Below are 15,941 nucleotides of genomic sequence, written 5' to 3'. Positions count from 1 at the left end.
TATTCCATCCTCCAGTTCAGCAACCTTCATCTACAGCATATATTGCTTCTTAAAGAGTTGCTAGAGTGGGGAAGAAAAGGAAAAACAAATAGAGACTTAAAACTATAAGCTTTACACCGTGACTCCCACCAACTTCTGTTACAGAATTTAAATCTAAAGACATTTTCTCTTTGAGACAATTTCCAGTCTTGCCTGTTTTCTTCAGCTATGTTCTTTGGTACAATTCTGCACTGATTTATATACGCCTGCCTTCCCTTTGACTTCACTCGTTCAGGGGTAACTGGTGGGAAAAATGGCTCTAAATTCCCTTTAATTTAAGGAATTCCTTTCCTTGCTTTAAACATTTTCTCGAACCCAGAGGTAACACAGGCTGACTGGGTTATATTTTGACTTTGTGGGATCTTGTCAGTTTTGCTTCTCAGAACTCACAATAGTTGAATCCATTATGCTTTTTCCATGCACAAACAAAATTCATATCCTTTCAGCTTAAATTATTGTTAGATGGGGAGATGCAGAAGTAAGTACCTGGAAAAAGCACAGTGGATTTCTCTCAATACATTTGGAACAAAACCGAGATGGAGCTGTTTTCAGTACCCAGCAGACTCCTAGAAAATTACAGTTACGCTACTCAGCAGAGGTGATAAATCTCCATGCAGCTAGCCAGAACATCCAAGCTCTGCTTTCCCCACACCAGCTGAGGAAAAGGCAGTTCAGAGAAAAGGTTCTTTTTTGGGCGCTCTGTTTTTATTGAATTCATCGCCACTGAATGACAAAGAATCCCTCCGGCTCTTGCAAAAACTCCTCCGAGTGAGTCTGTCTGGTGGCTGCTGAGGAAGGGTGGAAGATGGGGTAGGTGCCCCACTGCCTGCAGACAGCCCCAGGCTCCAGGGAGCAGCCCCAGTGCTTTCGGCGACACTGATGGACATAACAGGGAGCTTCTAAGGGAAACTGCAGCTGCGAAAACGAACCAGATGAGCAGTCAGGAAGAAATGAGCAAAGGAGCTGCCTTATTTTACTTCTGGGTATTTTGTTTCATAAATCTTCAGACAAGCCAACAACAGCTTTTGCATTTCTGAAATCAAATCTCAACGTGATTCTCCTTGCCAGCAACAAAACAGAAGATGTTACTTCTGCCTGTCCACGGGGCCTGTTACATGGCCTCCAGTTAGGCCCTCTCTGCATGGTGCTGATATTGAAGAAGGAACAATTACAGCACAAAAGAAATGTTTCTGATGATGCACAAACCCTGGAAGGGTCCAGACTCCACTAACTGAAGCTACCTTAGTGCTAACAAGGAACAGCTATTACTATGGGTACTTACAAACTAGAAGAAATGTTGGGAATGTTGGGTTTTCAGTTGGGAAGAACTCAACAGCTGCTTCCCTCAAGGGTCTTGACTTTTAAAAATCCTGTTGAGGAAAAGGAGAAGTCAATAGTAACACTCATTAGAGCAGCAAGTCGGAAACTGTGGCCCTGCTGTGGCCAGTGCTGCCCCATGGAGCCTCTCGCTTATCTCAGGCCTCACTGCAGGGGCTGCTCCGGTTTCTAAAGGCAGTTGTTGTAAATCCTCTATGAATTTATCTTAAAAATAAATCAAGTGTTCCCTGTTATGAGTGCACATACGAGTTTTGAAAACTCACGCTGTGCTTGAACGGAAATTTTGGGACCAGGTCTTTGCCCTGCACCAGTTACTCCCCACTCATTTATTTTAAGTTATTTTGAATGGTTGGAAAACAGTGGAAAAAACAACCAAAAACCAAACCAACCAAAAAACAAAGCTTTCTGCACTGACCCAGAGCCCTGTGCCAGATGACAAGCCTACCCACCCTCCCAGGAGCCCACCTGCCTCCCCGGTACGGCCTCCTTGAGCAACTCACATCAGCAGGTATCAAACGTGCAGTGAATGTGCCACCTGGCACGACCACTCGGTGCCTACCCAATCCTCCTGGAAAAGCATTTTCCTGTCAACTCCTATCTTACACAGAGCCTTCTCCATGTGTTTGCAAATGAAGTCAAATACAAATTTGGTTTGACATCTCCTGCAAGAATCCTTTATAGTCAAAATTTGGCAGAGGAAAAATGGCAGGAGTTGTTTCTGACCTAATGGTTTCCCTCCCCCTTCAAGTAAACACTTACGTTGGGAGACATTTGCATTTCAGAGCTTATTTTTCTTATACACTGAACTGTCTCCATGCAAAAAAATCCAGCACAGCATCACATGATAACAGCTAAAATGTATTCAGTCCATCTTCCGCTCTGCCCAGGCTCTGCTGACGGCAGGCGAGGTTCTCAGGGATTCCTGCCTTCTGCACCTTGCCAGGTCCCTCTTTGATTCATGGCATTAAGTAGCTCCAAGTCAGAACTGATTTAACCTACCCTGTGCTGTGACAAAACTGCAGGAGCTTTTGCAACATTTGGAGAGTTGTAGAGCTCTAACCATAACTGCCATCCCACATCCACATTTTGGATATTTCCATGTTATTGACATTATCTCCTGGTGGGCACATCTGCTGCATTTACGGCCTCGTTGTACTACCGTGGAGAAGACATTGCCTGGTATTCCTGAACAGGAACTACTAAGGGAAGGAATGAAGGCCTCCTGGTTCATGCCAAGAACTGCGAGGATCTCTCACTGCTGGTAGGAAAGCCATTAAAATGCATGGTCTCAAAATGAAAGTGTCTTGTGCAGAAACGAATGGTGCTTGGAAAGCCTGACCTTTAAGTCAGCTAGCAGCAGCTGTGAAGGGAATTTTGCTTTAAAGGTTTTGCTGTGAACTGCAATATAAGAGGCACAGTGTAAGATAAGGTGAGATAAACTTTAAAGTCCCCAATTCTCACAACCGATTATGACGTTTGTCTAGTAGACATGTAGACATCTGCTGATGGATATCTTTAATCCCCTACACAAGCAGCTGATTTTCTGGAGGCTGCAAGTTCCCCTCTTCCATCCAGAAGAGCTGTACCAGAAACAGAAGGAATGAACAAGATCTGGTGATTCAAAAAGACACTACAACTTTTCTCTTATGAGGCAAGCACAATTCCTGCTAGATTCACGGTGTGATTTTTGCCTAGTACTTCACTTTACCAGCTACAAACTGGTGCCTGGAAGGCCTCTTGTCCTTCTGTCAGTTTGGACTGCAAGGTCTTCAAGGCAGGAACTGGTTTTTATTTGGTGCTGGTATCACACCTTGCTCCATGCTGTTCTAGTCTCAGTGGGGTCTCCAGCCTCAGCTGCACTACCGGGGATAATACAACTCCTCCAAGGATACCTTGTCTCCTATTCCTCAATTTCCTACTTATCTCAGAGGCCTGTTTTGGAGTAACATTTGTACAGGGTTTTGTGCTTGCTTGCTGTGTGGTAGGTCGGTAAGAATTCTTTAATTACTTCTAACTCTAGCTATTTGCAATGCAGAAACTCATGTTAAAACATGAGGAAGCTTTGACAAAGTAACGTGGAATTTCTGGAGTAGGTTCCAGCAGCACAGTTTCTCCTTTTCATCTTCAGTATTTCAAGGAAGAGTGACAGCAAAAGTTTAATGCTGTTTTTATTTAGTGCTGTTTGATTGAAAGATTAAGGGTTGAATTGATAATCTGAAGAGCAACTCTCAATGGAGATGCAATATTTGTATCTATTAAGCACAAGGTGCCCCTGAAATTGCAATCTGCTGCTCTTCAGAAGTTTTAAATTTCAGGAAATTATAGCTTTCTACCTTCCCTACAAAACATATAGGTAGTTTTATAATAACAAAAGTGCCTCAAGCAGAATATACATGTATTTCAAAAAAATGAAGTAACCCATATAACCTTCAAACAAGGCTTCTCTTCCAGCAACTAGCAGCCTCACAATAAAGCAGCTGTTGATCTTATTTCACGGCCACCTCCTTTTGTAACATGCAAATCCTGTTACACGCAGCTGAATTTCCCATTGTCAAGCCAAATCCTTCCCAGTTTCAACTCAGCCCGGCTCTGCTGTACGGCAAGTGGACCGTGGGGATAACTGGAAGACACACACTTGGACAAGAGCAGTACTAAATCCCCCAGATCTTCCTCAACACCCCGCAGCATCCTCACGCCAAAGGACATCTCTTTTGCCAGAGGTCCAGGACAAACAAGGCTCTTGCCTCTCCATGCCTGCACAAGCCAAACATCTCTACCGGGTCCTAGGGATGCTCCTGTAGTGGTAATGGAAGAGATGTGGAGAACAAATATTCTTATCTGTCTGGCTGTATCAGGCTATAAGGGGTGAACACTCAGAGGCACATGAGCCTGCTTTAACCTAAACGCTTTGCATAAAAATGCATCACTGTGGATTTCAACACGGACTGACCTCTTAGTCACCACCCCAGGTCCCCAACAAACTCAGAAAACTATCACTAAAGTTTGAGTTACCATGAACTCTGTGTTTTTTACCTGAAATAGCTCAGTCGGGCCTCCAAGGGCTGTGTCCCCTACTCCAGTTGTCCCACTGGCATATCCTGAGTGATCCCATTTGCAGGAACTGGTGCAGGGACAAGATTGCATTGGCTATCGTGGCAAGACAGCAGTAACGGCGATGTTCCCAGCCCAGCTCTGAAAGGTGCCTTTATCTTAAAGGCTGCAATTACTGCTCAATGCAACTGATCCTCACCGTGACGGACCCTGAGACACAAAGCTGTCAGACTTGTCACCCGTCATCCAAACAAAGCACTCACGATCCATGTGCAGAATCCTCTCCCCAGCAGATGACTACAGCTCATCGTGTAATAGCCGTATGCGGTTGGAGGTTTGTGATTACTCACAGAACTCTCAGGGGTTTGAAAAATGTAACAGTCAGGCCAAGAAAAGAGGAAGTGACAGACAAGAGCAAAACCCCAAATATTTTAAATGGGGAATAAATGCTTCAGCCTATTCTCAGCAAGATCACTTCTGTCCGGAAAGCAGTGTGTCTGTCTCTACTGGATACTATTTAGTCTTGAGACTCCTTGTACTAAGCTCTGCAGAAAGCACCCGCGCCAGGCCTCCACAGCTTGCAACCTAAATTGGGCAAAGGTAGTGCTGTCACCCCTGTTTTCCAGAAGCAGAATACAAGTTATGGAGAAAAGACGTGATTTACACAAAATGCCTGACAAATGCATGACCTGAATCGGAGCTCAGATGGTTTATGGGATGTTTTAACTGAAAGCCTACCCTCTTCTGTCAGTGAATTTCCCGACTGTATACATCTAAAATCCTGTTGCTTTCACTGTATTCATAGATTTTGATTCCCTCTGTTTCTATCAACTTATGTAGGCTGCCCACTCAGAAGCATAAACTACCAAGGCTGTTAAAGTTATTTCTCTCTCTTTCCATTTCCTTAAAGGAAACTCTGACTCCAGGCATCAAATATAAAGGCATTTCTGGTGGGAACTTTCAAAGTTGCTTTTATGTCTGCCCATCTTCCTGCTGAAGTTACAGACTAAATCACCGCTGGTACAGATGGACGGGCAGAGTGCGAATTCGGGTCGTGCACAGGCGTGCTCAGGTAGCAGCATCGACAGGTGCCTTCCCTGCACAGGGCAGAAGATGGCAGGATGCTTCTGGCCCTCAGCTGAAACAACTCACTCAAAACTCTCCTTGCTACATCCATGGGAGCCAGTCTGGGGTACTGGGTGGGACTGGGAGGCAGACAGGGGGGCTTGGTTGAACCTCCTCCTCCCTGATAACCCCCCTAGGCAATCTTACATATCCGCAGTAACTCTAACTGCCTCCACCCTGCAGGCAGGAGGGAAGAGGAGTATTCCAGTTGGAAAATGGTTTGAGAGATCCTGTATCTTTTTCCTCTCAAGTACAAGGATGTGGCAATTCCATCCTTATATTGACCCACCAATACCAGACTGAAGAGCTGGAGAGTCTGGCCTGGAAAAAGATCTGGTTTCCATAGAAAAATCTGATGGCTCTTTATTCTGACAAAATGCTTTGCTTACTTCAAATGACCATTTTCTAATGGCCAGGTGCTCCACAGATTTTTGAAGGGGGAAAATCCCTATTTCTAACACATTATTCTTGCATGCTTTTGATGGACTCCTTCATTATTCATCTGCAGCCATCACGGGTCTGTCGGAGCAGGAAGTTTATGGCGCATACTCTTGATGCTAAGTAAAATTGTAACAACGTCTGGCATCCTGCCTCTAGCATAACCTAAAACGAAGCTTCCTAAACTGATGCTTCAGAGGGCAGCAAAAGAATAAATAAACCCCTTAGTAATATGTCTAGCCAACCGTACAATGCTTTACATGGTGAAAAACATCCTTCCTGAGCCCAATAGGAAATCATTTTGTGCCCTGAAGCATGAGATTTGTTTACCCTTAACTTAACATGCATAATGCTAGTTTTGTTTTTTGCAATGAAATTACCCATTCCCTTTATAAATCCAGCTCTTCAGATCCCCCTGAAGAAGCTTATGGCATAACTTGGAGAAATAAACCACTGGAATGAAACCGTGAGCAAAATTGCTGTTGTTTCTCCTAAACTATCTCAACAACTGTACAGGTCGGACAAAAGTTCATGCACACACACAAACACGCTTCCCAAGCAGCATTTTGCTATTAACACTGGCATACTAAGCATTGGCTAAATAATGGGAGATATATTTTATATTTAGATCCCCTTGAAATGCAGCAATGAAAGTGCAAATAAGAGAAAACTGAAGACACTGTCTTCAGTTAACGCTGGCTTTTTTCTTTCTGTGTTCAAGACCACTTGATTTTTGGAGGCTGATGGTATGAATCCCAAAGACACTTCAGACAGACACTATTCCTTGGTGCATGGGGGTCACACGATTAAGGACCACCATATCATGCGATGGCTCAGATCCCCAGAAGTGCAATTCTACTGTATATTTTAAAAATCTATAGTTTTACAGAGGAAGTACAGCTTTTATAGGATATTTAAGGACTTCTGTGGCAGGATTCTGCTAAATATTACAGGTCTTTCCCAGCAATGTGGATTTATACCAAAGATTAATTTGTTCCAGCAGCTGCATGGTGTTTTGCTGCCACAGAGTTCCCCACACACAGATTTAATCAAATCTCAGATGTTCTTTTTCTCTCATGGGCTGCAAAAGGGCAGCAAAAACTGCTTGCAAAGGTGAAAAATCTTCTTTTTGAAGGCTCCCCAGTGAGAACAGAAAACAGAATGAGTACAGCCAATCCATACCTGATATATTTGTAAATATTGATGAGAACAATATTTGCCGAATATCTTTCACATTTACATCTGAACAACACTGTAGGATAATGAATAGTATGGTTATATTAGCATGACTATTTTTCTCTTTCTTGTACCTGTTCATATGCTGTGGTGGTTGCATGTCTCCATTGCATGTCCCTGGTATTAAGCCTTGCAAGACTTGCTGCAATTCCCAAGGGCATTATTTCTGCTATAAACAGTGACTATACTATAGGAAGACACCGCAAAGAAATTGTCAGTTGAGGCAATGCAGGGATGGGGGATTCATGAGGGCTACTGTCCTGGTGAGGTTAAGCTCCCCAGGCTCCTCTTTACAGTGAATAAAGACAGACAAGTCCTCCCTGATGATAAATCTGATCAGCTAAATTAAGCTCTTGCTCTGACCACACCTCCGAGGTGCAGGATCCTGTCTTCATTAAGTATAGAAGGAGCCCGGGTAGATTAACTTCAGTGAACAGACCTCACACCATCTACGTTGGATATTTAGCTTGGAGACAATTCCGAGCATGCAAAGCTGGGAGTCCGAGTCCTGTGTAGACAGTGGCCTTCAGAGAGTGATTCGCCTTAACTAGGGTGCACTTTCACGCCTGCTGTAAGTGAACCCCAATACTTCCACATTTTTTTTTAATTCGTTTTCATCTGGGATGGCTCCTGATGTTTGTATGTTTACCCAAAATGAAACAGGGATTACCTAAACTATCATGGCCAGCCAACCTAACTTGGACTCCAGGTAGTCACAGTCAGTGTAAAGAAGGAAAAAAAAAAAAAATTAAAGAACCAGTCATCTAATTAATTCAAGGTGGTAGTATGATGTAAATAGGTATGATATCAGAAAAGGAGAAAGCCCTATGTGTGTTAACATTCACTCATGCAAATATTGACATTGAGTCCAATAGGATTACTCCCCTGAGAGATGTTAAGTGTATACCTAAGTCTCCGTGGAATTTGGGCTTAGATTTGCTGAGTAAATAGCTTTCTGAGGATTATTCATTCAGTTATATTTTGCATCATCTGTAGGAATACTGATAAAGTAATTTGAATATTACAGAAATAGTGATTTTACAAATATTCAGCTAGTCTTCTAATGCAGTTGAGAGATAAGACAGATATTTATAAAATAAATTCAGGAAATATGACAAACTTAGTCACATTATAACAAATATTCATTTCTTTAGAGTAATCAAGTTGATTAAAAACAAAGGCTAGTTAATATTTTATATCTGCAAGCATCTTTTCCCTCTAATGTCCTACAACATTTTGCAAGCTACATTCTGACAATGTCTTCAGTGCAGTCCCTCCTCCCGTGAACCCTGGCTGCAAAACTCCCAGCTGAGGAACCAGCTGTCATGCCGCACATCTGTAGCGGCTGCACCAATCCCTTTATGAGGAGCAACAAACTGAATCTATGGACTTTCACCTAAATCCTACTGCTCACATCTATGCTAATTAAATAATTACAGCCTGGGTCAAAAAAAACCCCTATTCCCACTGAAATGAAGGGCAACCAGGAAGACTGAATATGGTGGCATCTGTATTAGGGCACCTGTATCTCTTCAGCTATGCAGCCATGTTTTAAACCAGGGGCTTGGACACCGCTATGTGAGACAAGGAAGATTTGGAGAAGAGCTGGAGGCAGACACATTCAAGCTTTCCCTTTGCTGGCCTGCAAAGCCCGGGTCTCAGTGGAGAGGGCTGGGGAGCCGGAAGAGCGGAGGATGACGACTGGGCAAGCCAACTATTCAGACAGAGACATTTCCCCTTCAGAGAAACCCACCCGCATGCCGGGGCCAACGCAAAGCCGAGCAGCATCTTGCTTGCTCAAGCCTGCCTCGGAATCCAGCCCATGAAGAACCCCATCAGGCAAGTCGCCTGGCCTGGGCTTGGCGACCTGCGAGCAGCCTACAGAAAGTTTCGGAAATTAAGTACCACTAGAGGACAGTGGAAGCTAAGAAATACCTGGCGGATGCCAAGCAGGTTGCTTCTGAACAGGCTGGGGGGTCTGGTGAGATTTGCTTCAGGAAACGCAGAGTCAGTAGATAAGGAACTGCCCACGGCTCAGGCACCGCGGCTGCTGCGTGCAGCAGAGATCTGACTGGAGAAGATTCAGCTTAAGCGAGGGTGTGCTAAGTGCTGTTAAAGCGAGGATATGCTAAACAGCTTTTGGATGAACAGAAATTCGCTGCCAAGGAGCTGAAACCCCCCAACCTATCAGCAGGCAGGAGCGGCAACCACCGCAGTCGGTATCTGAAGAGTCTGACAGGGGTAACATGTTGAAATGTAATTGTTATGACTCAAAAAAATGAATCAGCTAGCCAAAGAGGTGACACCTGTTTCTTTGATTTCATTTACAACTGATTTTTAGTGTTTGCCTAATATCTTAGGTGCATTTCCAAAGACAGCTGAGAATACTTTTGCATTTCAGTGAATGATAAGTAAAAGTAAGTGTCATTTCATGTGGGTGACTAACTCTACCATTTCTTGCAAAACAGCAGGGACACAGACAAAAAGTTATTTGAAAATCCCTTTTCTGGATTGCTGAATATGACTCTTTGCTGCATAAACCCACACTGGACGTATGTTTGAAAGAAGTTTGCCAAGTTTCTGTAAAAGCTGTTGTCATAGATCTAAACTTCCAGGCATATCAATCCTGAAGCTCATCTAGAAAAACATTTAGCAAATTTAACTGCTCTGGATGTGAGTAGTAATACTTGTGTTCTTAACCTTAAATTCATACACACATCTTTCTCCAAGTGCCATTTCTTGAGACTGGCAATACAACACAACCCGTCTCCTCCAAGGTTGCTCCCCCTCGAGAGATCGCATGGCTTTAGCCCACGGTTTGTGCCAACTCTAATGTAATTTCTAATGCTGCTCATGTTTCTTCCATTTACATGGGACTACCTTAGTGCTTACAAGGCAAAATATGTGCAAAAATACATCACAGCTGCTATGGCGCCTTTCACACCAAAGTGTCCTGGATCATTTTACAACCATGAGAAACGTCTCAGTATCGCTGTGAAACAGTTGCATTTAGATTTACAGCAATATTAGCCTCCTATCCAGAATGGGGAAGGACTTTAACAGAAATGTGCACATTATAATGACTGGCCAAGTCGGAGCAGAGCTGAAAAGGGAATGCAGAGTCCTTCCCTTTGATGCTCTGCTCCACTCCCTGGCAAATGTAAATGCTACAATATATATGTGGATAATTCTTAAGAACGTCACTCCAGGGCTACTAACATTTTCCTGGCAATTTATGGCTTATCATTCCCACTCTCCCCTACTGTTCTCAGAAGGGGAACAAAATTAAAGAACCAATCATACCATTTTGCATTTCAGTTGCGTATAGTGGAATATACTCCCAAGGGCTAGACTGGGATTTGATGGTGCAACCCTCTACGAACAGAAGCAGAACAGATCCCAGTTTGCTACTGTGAACAGTATGGTGCCTTCCCTGCACCGTATAGCTTGGGGTATAGCGGCCAGACCTTATGCGGGAAACACACTTCTGCCTTATGAGGTATGCGAAGCAACTGGCAGCTTGCTTGCTACTCCTTCTCCCAACCTTGCTAACCTCATGCAAAATAGTAGTAAAGATCTGAAGCAACAGAATACTATGCCAATTTCTGTCTTTTTGGCTAAGAAGCTTACTGTTGGCTTTTAAACCCACAATAGTTTGACATTTTCTGGCAGTTTGGCAGCCCAAGGGTATGATTTTTGCAAGGTTTTTGTCAATGAGCTAATGCACATGGGTGAGCGGGTGAGCAGAGAGCCCATCCCTTGCAAGCGGCTCTGTGTAGAGTTAAAGCACTAAAAGACATACAGAGAAATATGGCTTCCCTTAATGACTGCAGATAAAACACAGAGTCTATTAAAATTCATGTCCTGCAGTTCTCATTTTTGTTAATGGTGAAGAATCCATAATAAATGTAGAAAAACAAGGAACATACCAAAGTGAAAACTGGAGGGCAAATGGGCCTTTTTTTTTAATTACTTACAGCACAGAAGGACAGAATCAAGATCTCTTGACAAAAGTAACCGACAGATGTACTATGTACCAATGGAAGGGCAATTGTATTCGTTTTCATACTGAATATAGCATTAAAGGCATAAATCAAGAGAGAAGCTATCCAGCAAACTCTGCAGTCAAACAGGTACTAGCTCAGTCACTGTTTTTCAGCCTGTTCTCTACAATACTGCAGATGGGACCAGATATCTGCTTCCAGTCCTGCCACAGCATCACCTAGGAAGTACCCTTGGAAAGGATATCGTGCACAGTAGGAGTTGTATATTTTAACCGCAGAAAGGATTGGATTTTGAGCACCATTTGCAGGTCCCTACCCACAGAAGGGTCCTGAGAAGGTCCATGATTTATGTTCTTTATCATAAACTCCTACTTTAAGCAATGGAAGATGTGGAGCTTGCAATGTTCAGTGCCTCAGAGTTGGGAACACGGGTCTGAGACACCTAAACTTAAGGGCCACAGCTGAAATTTTGGCACTCTGTGGTCATGAAACATAAGCTTAAGGCATTATTGCAAATGGCTCCCCAATTTAAGGAATACCTCTACTCTTCTGACAAGGCCAGTCTAGCTAAAGACTAGGAAGACAAGAATTTTTTGTTCCTTTTCAGAACAGATTCTGGCGCCTGCAGTTCATTACTGAAGCCGACAGTATCTGTAAAACATTCAACATCAGTGACTTTGTGACTAGGGGTCAATAATGCACTGAAAAAAAATGGAATGGAAGGAGAAAGAAATGCAATCTAAGTTCATTTTAACCTCAGCATATTATCATTAGTGGAAATTCCCAAGGTAGCCTCCTTTTCCACATATATGTAATAGTTTCCAATTTCAGTAGGTCTAGTAAGAACTGTGAAATTTCAAATGAGGACCAAGAAGTGTGGCTGTATGTAACACATTGTAGTAGCCCCTTAATACTTCAATTTCCGTGACCTTTCCTATATATGTGGGTATTATCCACCAGGGAGAACTAAATAATGATCCTTTCTTTTTTCTTCCTTTTTTTCCTTCCCCAAAATCATTTCTCAGCAAACCCAGATGGTCCTGAAGGAGTGTGATAAGGAGAATGAGCTGGTTCTGAGCAGTGATGTCGGAGGACATATCCTGCATGGCAGTCTCGCTGAAACGGCAAATGAAGCAGATGTTTTCCATTACTGCCCACTACTGAGGTACTAGTGTTTCTTCCTCACTAACCACATGCTGGAAGCAGCAATCATGCACCATCTTCTCCTCTGCTAATGGGCACTCAAGTGTGTAATAAGTTGAATTCCATCTTGCTGATGAATCTTATTTTAGTTGTTTGGCATGGCAGGGTGTTTCTTTGTTCAAAAGTGAATGCAGACATCTGGCTTTGGCAGGGTGACTAAAATGAGCTGTGTTTGGCCAGTGTTTTTGCTGTTTCACCTTAATTTGCTGACACCAGGTACAGCAGTGATTGCAGACTCGGAGAGCAGGCCACACAACTCACCCTTTGCACACACCCTATTCTGCCTGAGACAGTTTTATCTCCCGCGGTGCAAAACACTTCAGGTATTCCTTATGTCACTTGAAGACTGCCAGCGCTGTATCACCCCCTGAGCAAAGGCACTCAACCTGTAGGCCCATGGGAGATATTCCCATCAGTTCTGCCGGCTCCGCTGCTGACAGCGCTAGCGTTAACCCAGTGAGCACTGGCTTCAGCTCCTCCTTGGCCACGACTCGTGCCCACTTTGCGCTGTCGCAGAGGCGTGGGGCCGTTCTCACGCACTAGCACTTTACGCAGTTTGCAGAACTGGTGTAAACTACTGCCCAAGGTAAAGAACCAGGAGTCAGACCCTTAATCTAAGGCCCCTGGGGAGAGATGCTGCTGCTGTTTCATCCCCTTGTAATAGCTCTCTCCCTTCATGATGAGTTATTGCGCTACTATTTTTGGCTGTGCTTCATTTGGAAAGTTGGCATGGAAATATTGTTTGGCAGACACAGACCTGCCCTGGCAATCTACTGTTTTGGGGGTTGTTTGTTTTTAACTAATTCATTATATTGCTGTACTGTAACATATATCACCTGTTTTCCCCTCCAGCACAGACTGTTTGCTAGGCAACGATTCTCAGGAAACTTCACTGTGACAAACACTAAACTCCTCGGAAAGTCTGACAATCCTCATTACTGGCACTAGAAAACAAAAACAATTTAAGTACATTAATGTGTAAAATTATTAATAATAAGTTTTGGTTCTTATTTTACTTGTAATTAGTGAAAACTTGCAGTAGCATCAGTGCCTTCACCTGGATTCATCCCTGAAGTGACTGGATTTCATTACAGAGAGATTTGTCAGGTTAATTCCAGGTTTCACTGGCTTCTCTCTCTCCCAGTTTCCTAACGCGATTGCTCTTCACGACCCTAATATATGACAGTCCTTTGCAATGCTGGTAACTACCTTTCCAACCGGAGGAGGCAACGAATGCCAAGGACATTTAAAGATATCACTGCTCAGCCCTGATACTGGCACCATAAGCAGTCTGTGTTCTTTAAAAGCCAATTCTAGCAATTCCCTTTCTGGAGCACTGTTCATTAGAAAGAACTGGTAGAGTCCCCTTGGCTTTTCTCATTTCCATAATGGGTCGCTGCAGATACTATTTACTGATCTCAGAGCAACCCTCAACTTCTGTGAGTTTGACTGCAGGTGGCTGAAGACTTCAGAAACACGGGAAGAGCCTCAGAATTTCATCTCTGCTGGCTGTTATACAGATCACAGCATGGACGCTGTTGTACTTACAAGTCTAAATGAAAGGAATTTATTGTACTAATTGGATGGTGATATATAAATACATGTTAACGTTGTACTTAAGTAAGATAACACAGGCCAAAATCCTCCCCACAGTAGACCACTTGCCTGTCTTAGAGAAAAACCCCTAGATGCAAAGAAATGGAAAAGCAGCCTTTAACTTCCTCTCCCTTACCCAGGTGTAGGGTCTGAAGGCCCACGGTGAGCTCTAGCATCCTGCATCTTCAGGGCAAACTGCTGGCTAGAGCACCCTGGAGAACCACTGAGGTGGGAGCCAGGATCGCACGCTGTCTTGGGCTAGTATCTGCAGAGCTTTGGAAGGCAACCCAACTGAGAAGGATGCTTGCCCATACTAAAAAAGCAGGCTGAATAACTAACCGGCCTCTTGGTGGACAGCAGATCTACAAACACAAGGCATAACTTACTGAAGCCTTTCCAAAGTTGGAGACCAGCAGGTAACCCCCATGAGAAGGTAAAGCAGCTATCTGGATTGGAGTGACACAGCCACAGAGGGCTTGCTGCCTTCAAAGATGCTGCATTTTCAATCTTTCTAGCTCCTTATTTGCTCTAGTTTTTAGCTATTCGCAAGCTCCTGAAGCTGCCAGGAATAATACCTTGGGAAGACCTACCTAGGTCGCAGGACAAACCCGAGCGGAGGCCGCAACTGAGTTGGCGTCTCCGAACAGCCGGTCCAAAGGGCTGTGCCTCCCGACGGGCACAGCCAAGCGAAACGGCGGTAGCGTGCACAGCAGGACATTTCAAAACCATTGCTCTGCCAGGTTTCTGCCTACCGTAATTAACAGTTCACTAAAGAACATTCTAGACCCTAAATTATACGCTTTATGCGACACCCCCCCTCATGGCGTCTTTTGTCCGGTTTAACCCCAACAGCAGCGCAGCTCTGGCCCTTGGAGAAATTTTCCGGGCGCTGCTGCAGTTCAGACCAACAGGCAAACTTTCGGGAGTAAAGAGCTGCCACCCCACCGCAGCTTTTGATGTCCGTATTAGCGCCTAAATCCAGGCCCTGTGCTCATCTGTAACTGTGTTGTTATTCTTCATATCAAGTTCTAGCGTAAGCCACCCAGAGGAGTACAGATCGGCAAAGGGAAACGGGGAGAACAGAAACGCTGTCCACAATTTCCCCACGTCTTACGCTTTGCCTCCGCTTTACAAACATGCCCGCTGACACTAGCTAACAAAGCGCTGCACAGCGGAGCACGGCTTTAACCTTTGCATCGGATTTCTGGGTTTCTAGGAGTTTTGAGTCAATTTATTCAGATGGTTAAGCAAAGCCTCCTGCTGACCCCTCCGGGTTTACACAGCGGTCTTGCCATTTGTTAACGTTGGCAGCTCTTGAAATGTTCCCAGCAAAGCACAATTTTTTATTTTTCACACCTGGGTAATTAAAACAGGTATGCATCGAACATTGGGACCAACTTTTAATAGACATCATTTTCTCAGCCCATAAATGTCATTTGCTATCGAACTAAGTAGTTCCCCACCCCATTTCTCCAGCACGTTAGCATTTTAATTTGAAATACAGTTGATAGAAATTACTATTTGCAAGCAGCAATTGGGTTTGGATGTAATCCTGAGCTAAGTACTTGCCTGTTTCTTATGCACCTCAGTCCTTTACTGCCTTGGAGTGCAGCAGAGAAAGCAAGAAACAGAAGGGAAAGCAATCAGAAGAGGAAGGTACCTCATAAAACGGAGACAGAGAGCTGAAAGGTATGATTTGTTTTACACGAGAGTAACCACTCTAAGCCTTTCTTAGTACAAATTTCCATTGTAGGAAACTTGATTTTGCAGTGCAGTATTTAACATATTTGGAAAGTAAGCTTGGCTGATTCAGAAGAAATAAGACATGATCCCTACAACAAAACCATTCACCTTAAAAAAAACAAAAAACAAAAAACAAAACCTTGGATTTTTTGCAAGGCCCAGATACCT

Source organism: Apteryx mantelli, chromosome 19, assembly GCF_036417845.1.
Source record: "Apteryx mantelli isolate bAptMan1 chromosome 19, bAptMan1.hap1, whole genome shotgun sequence".
NCBI classification, from domain to species: Eukaryota; Metazoa; Chordata; class Aves; order Apterygiformes; family Apterygidae; genus Apteryx; species Apteryx mantelli.
Note: the sequence above shows the minus strand (reverse complement) of the source record.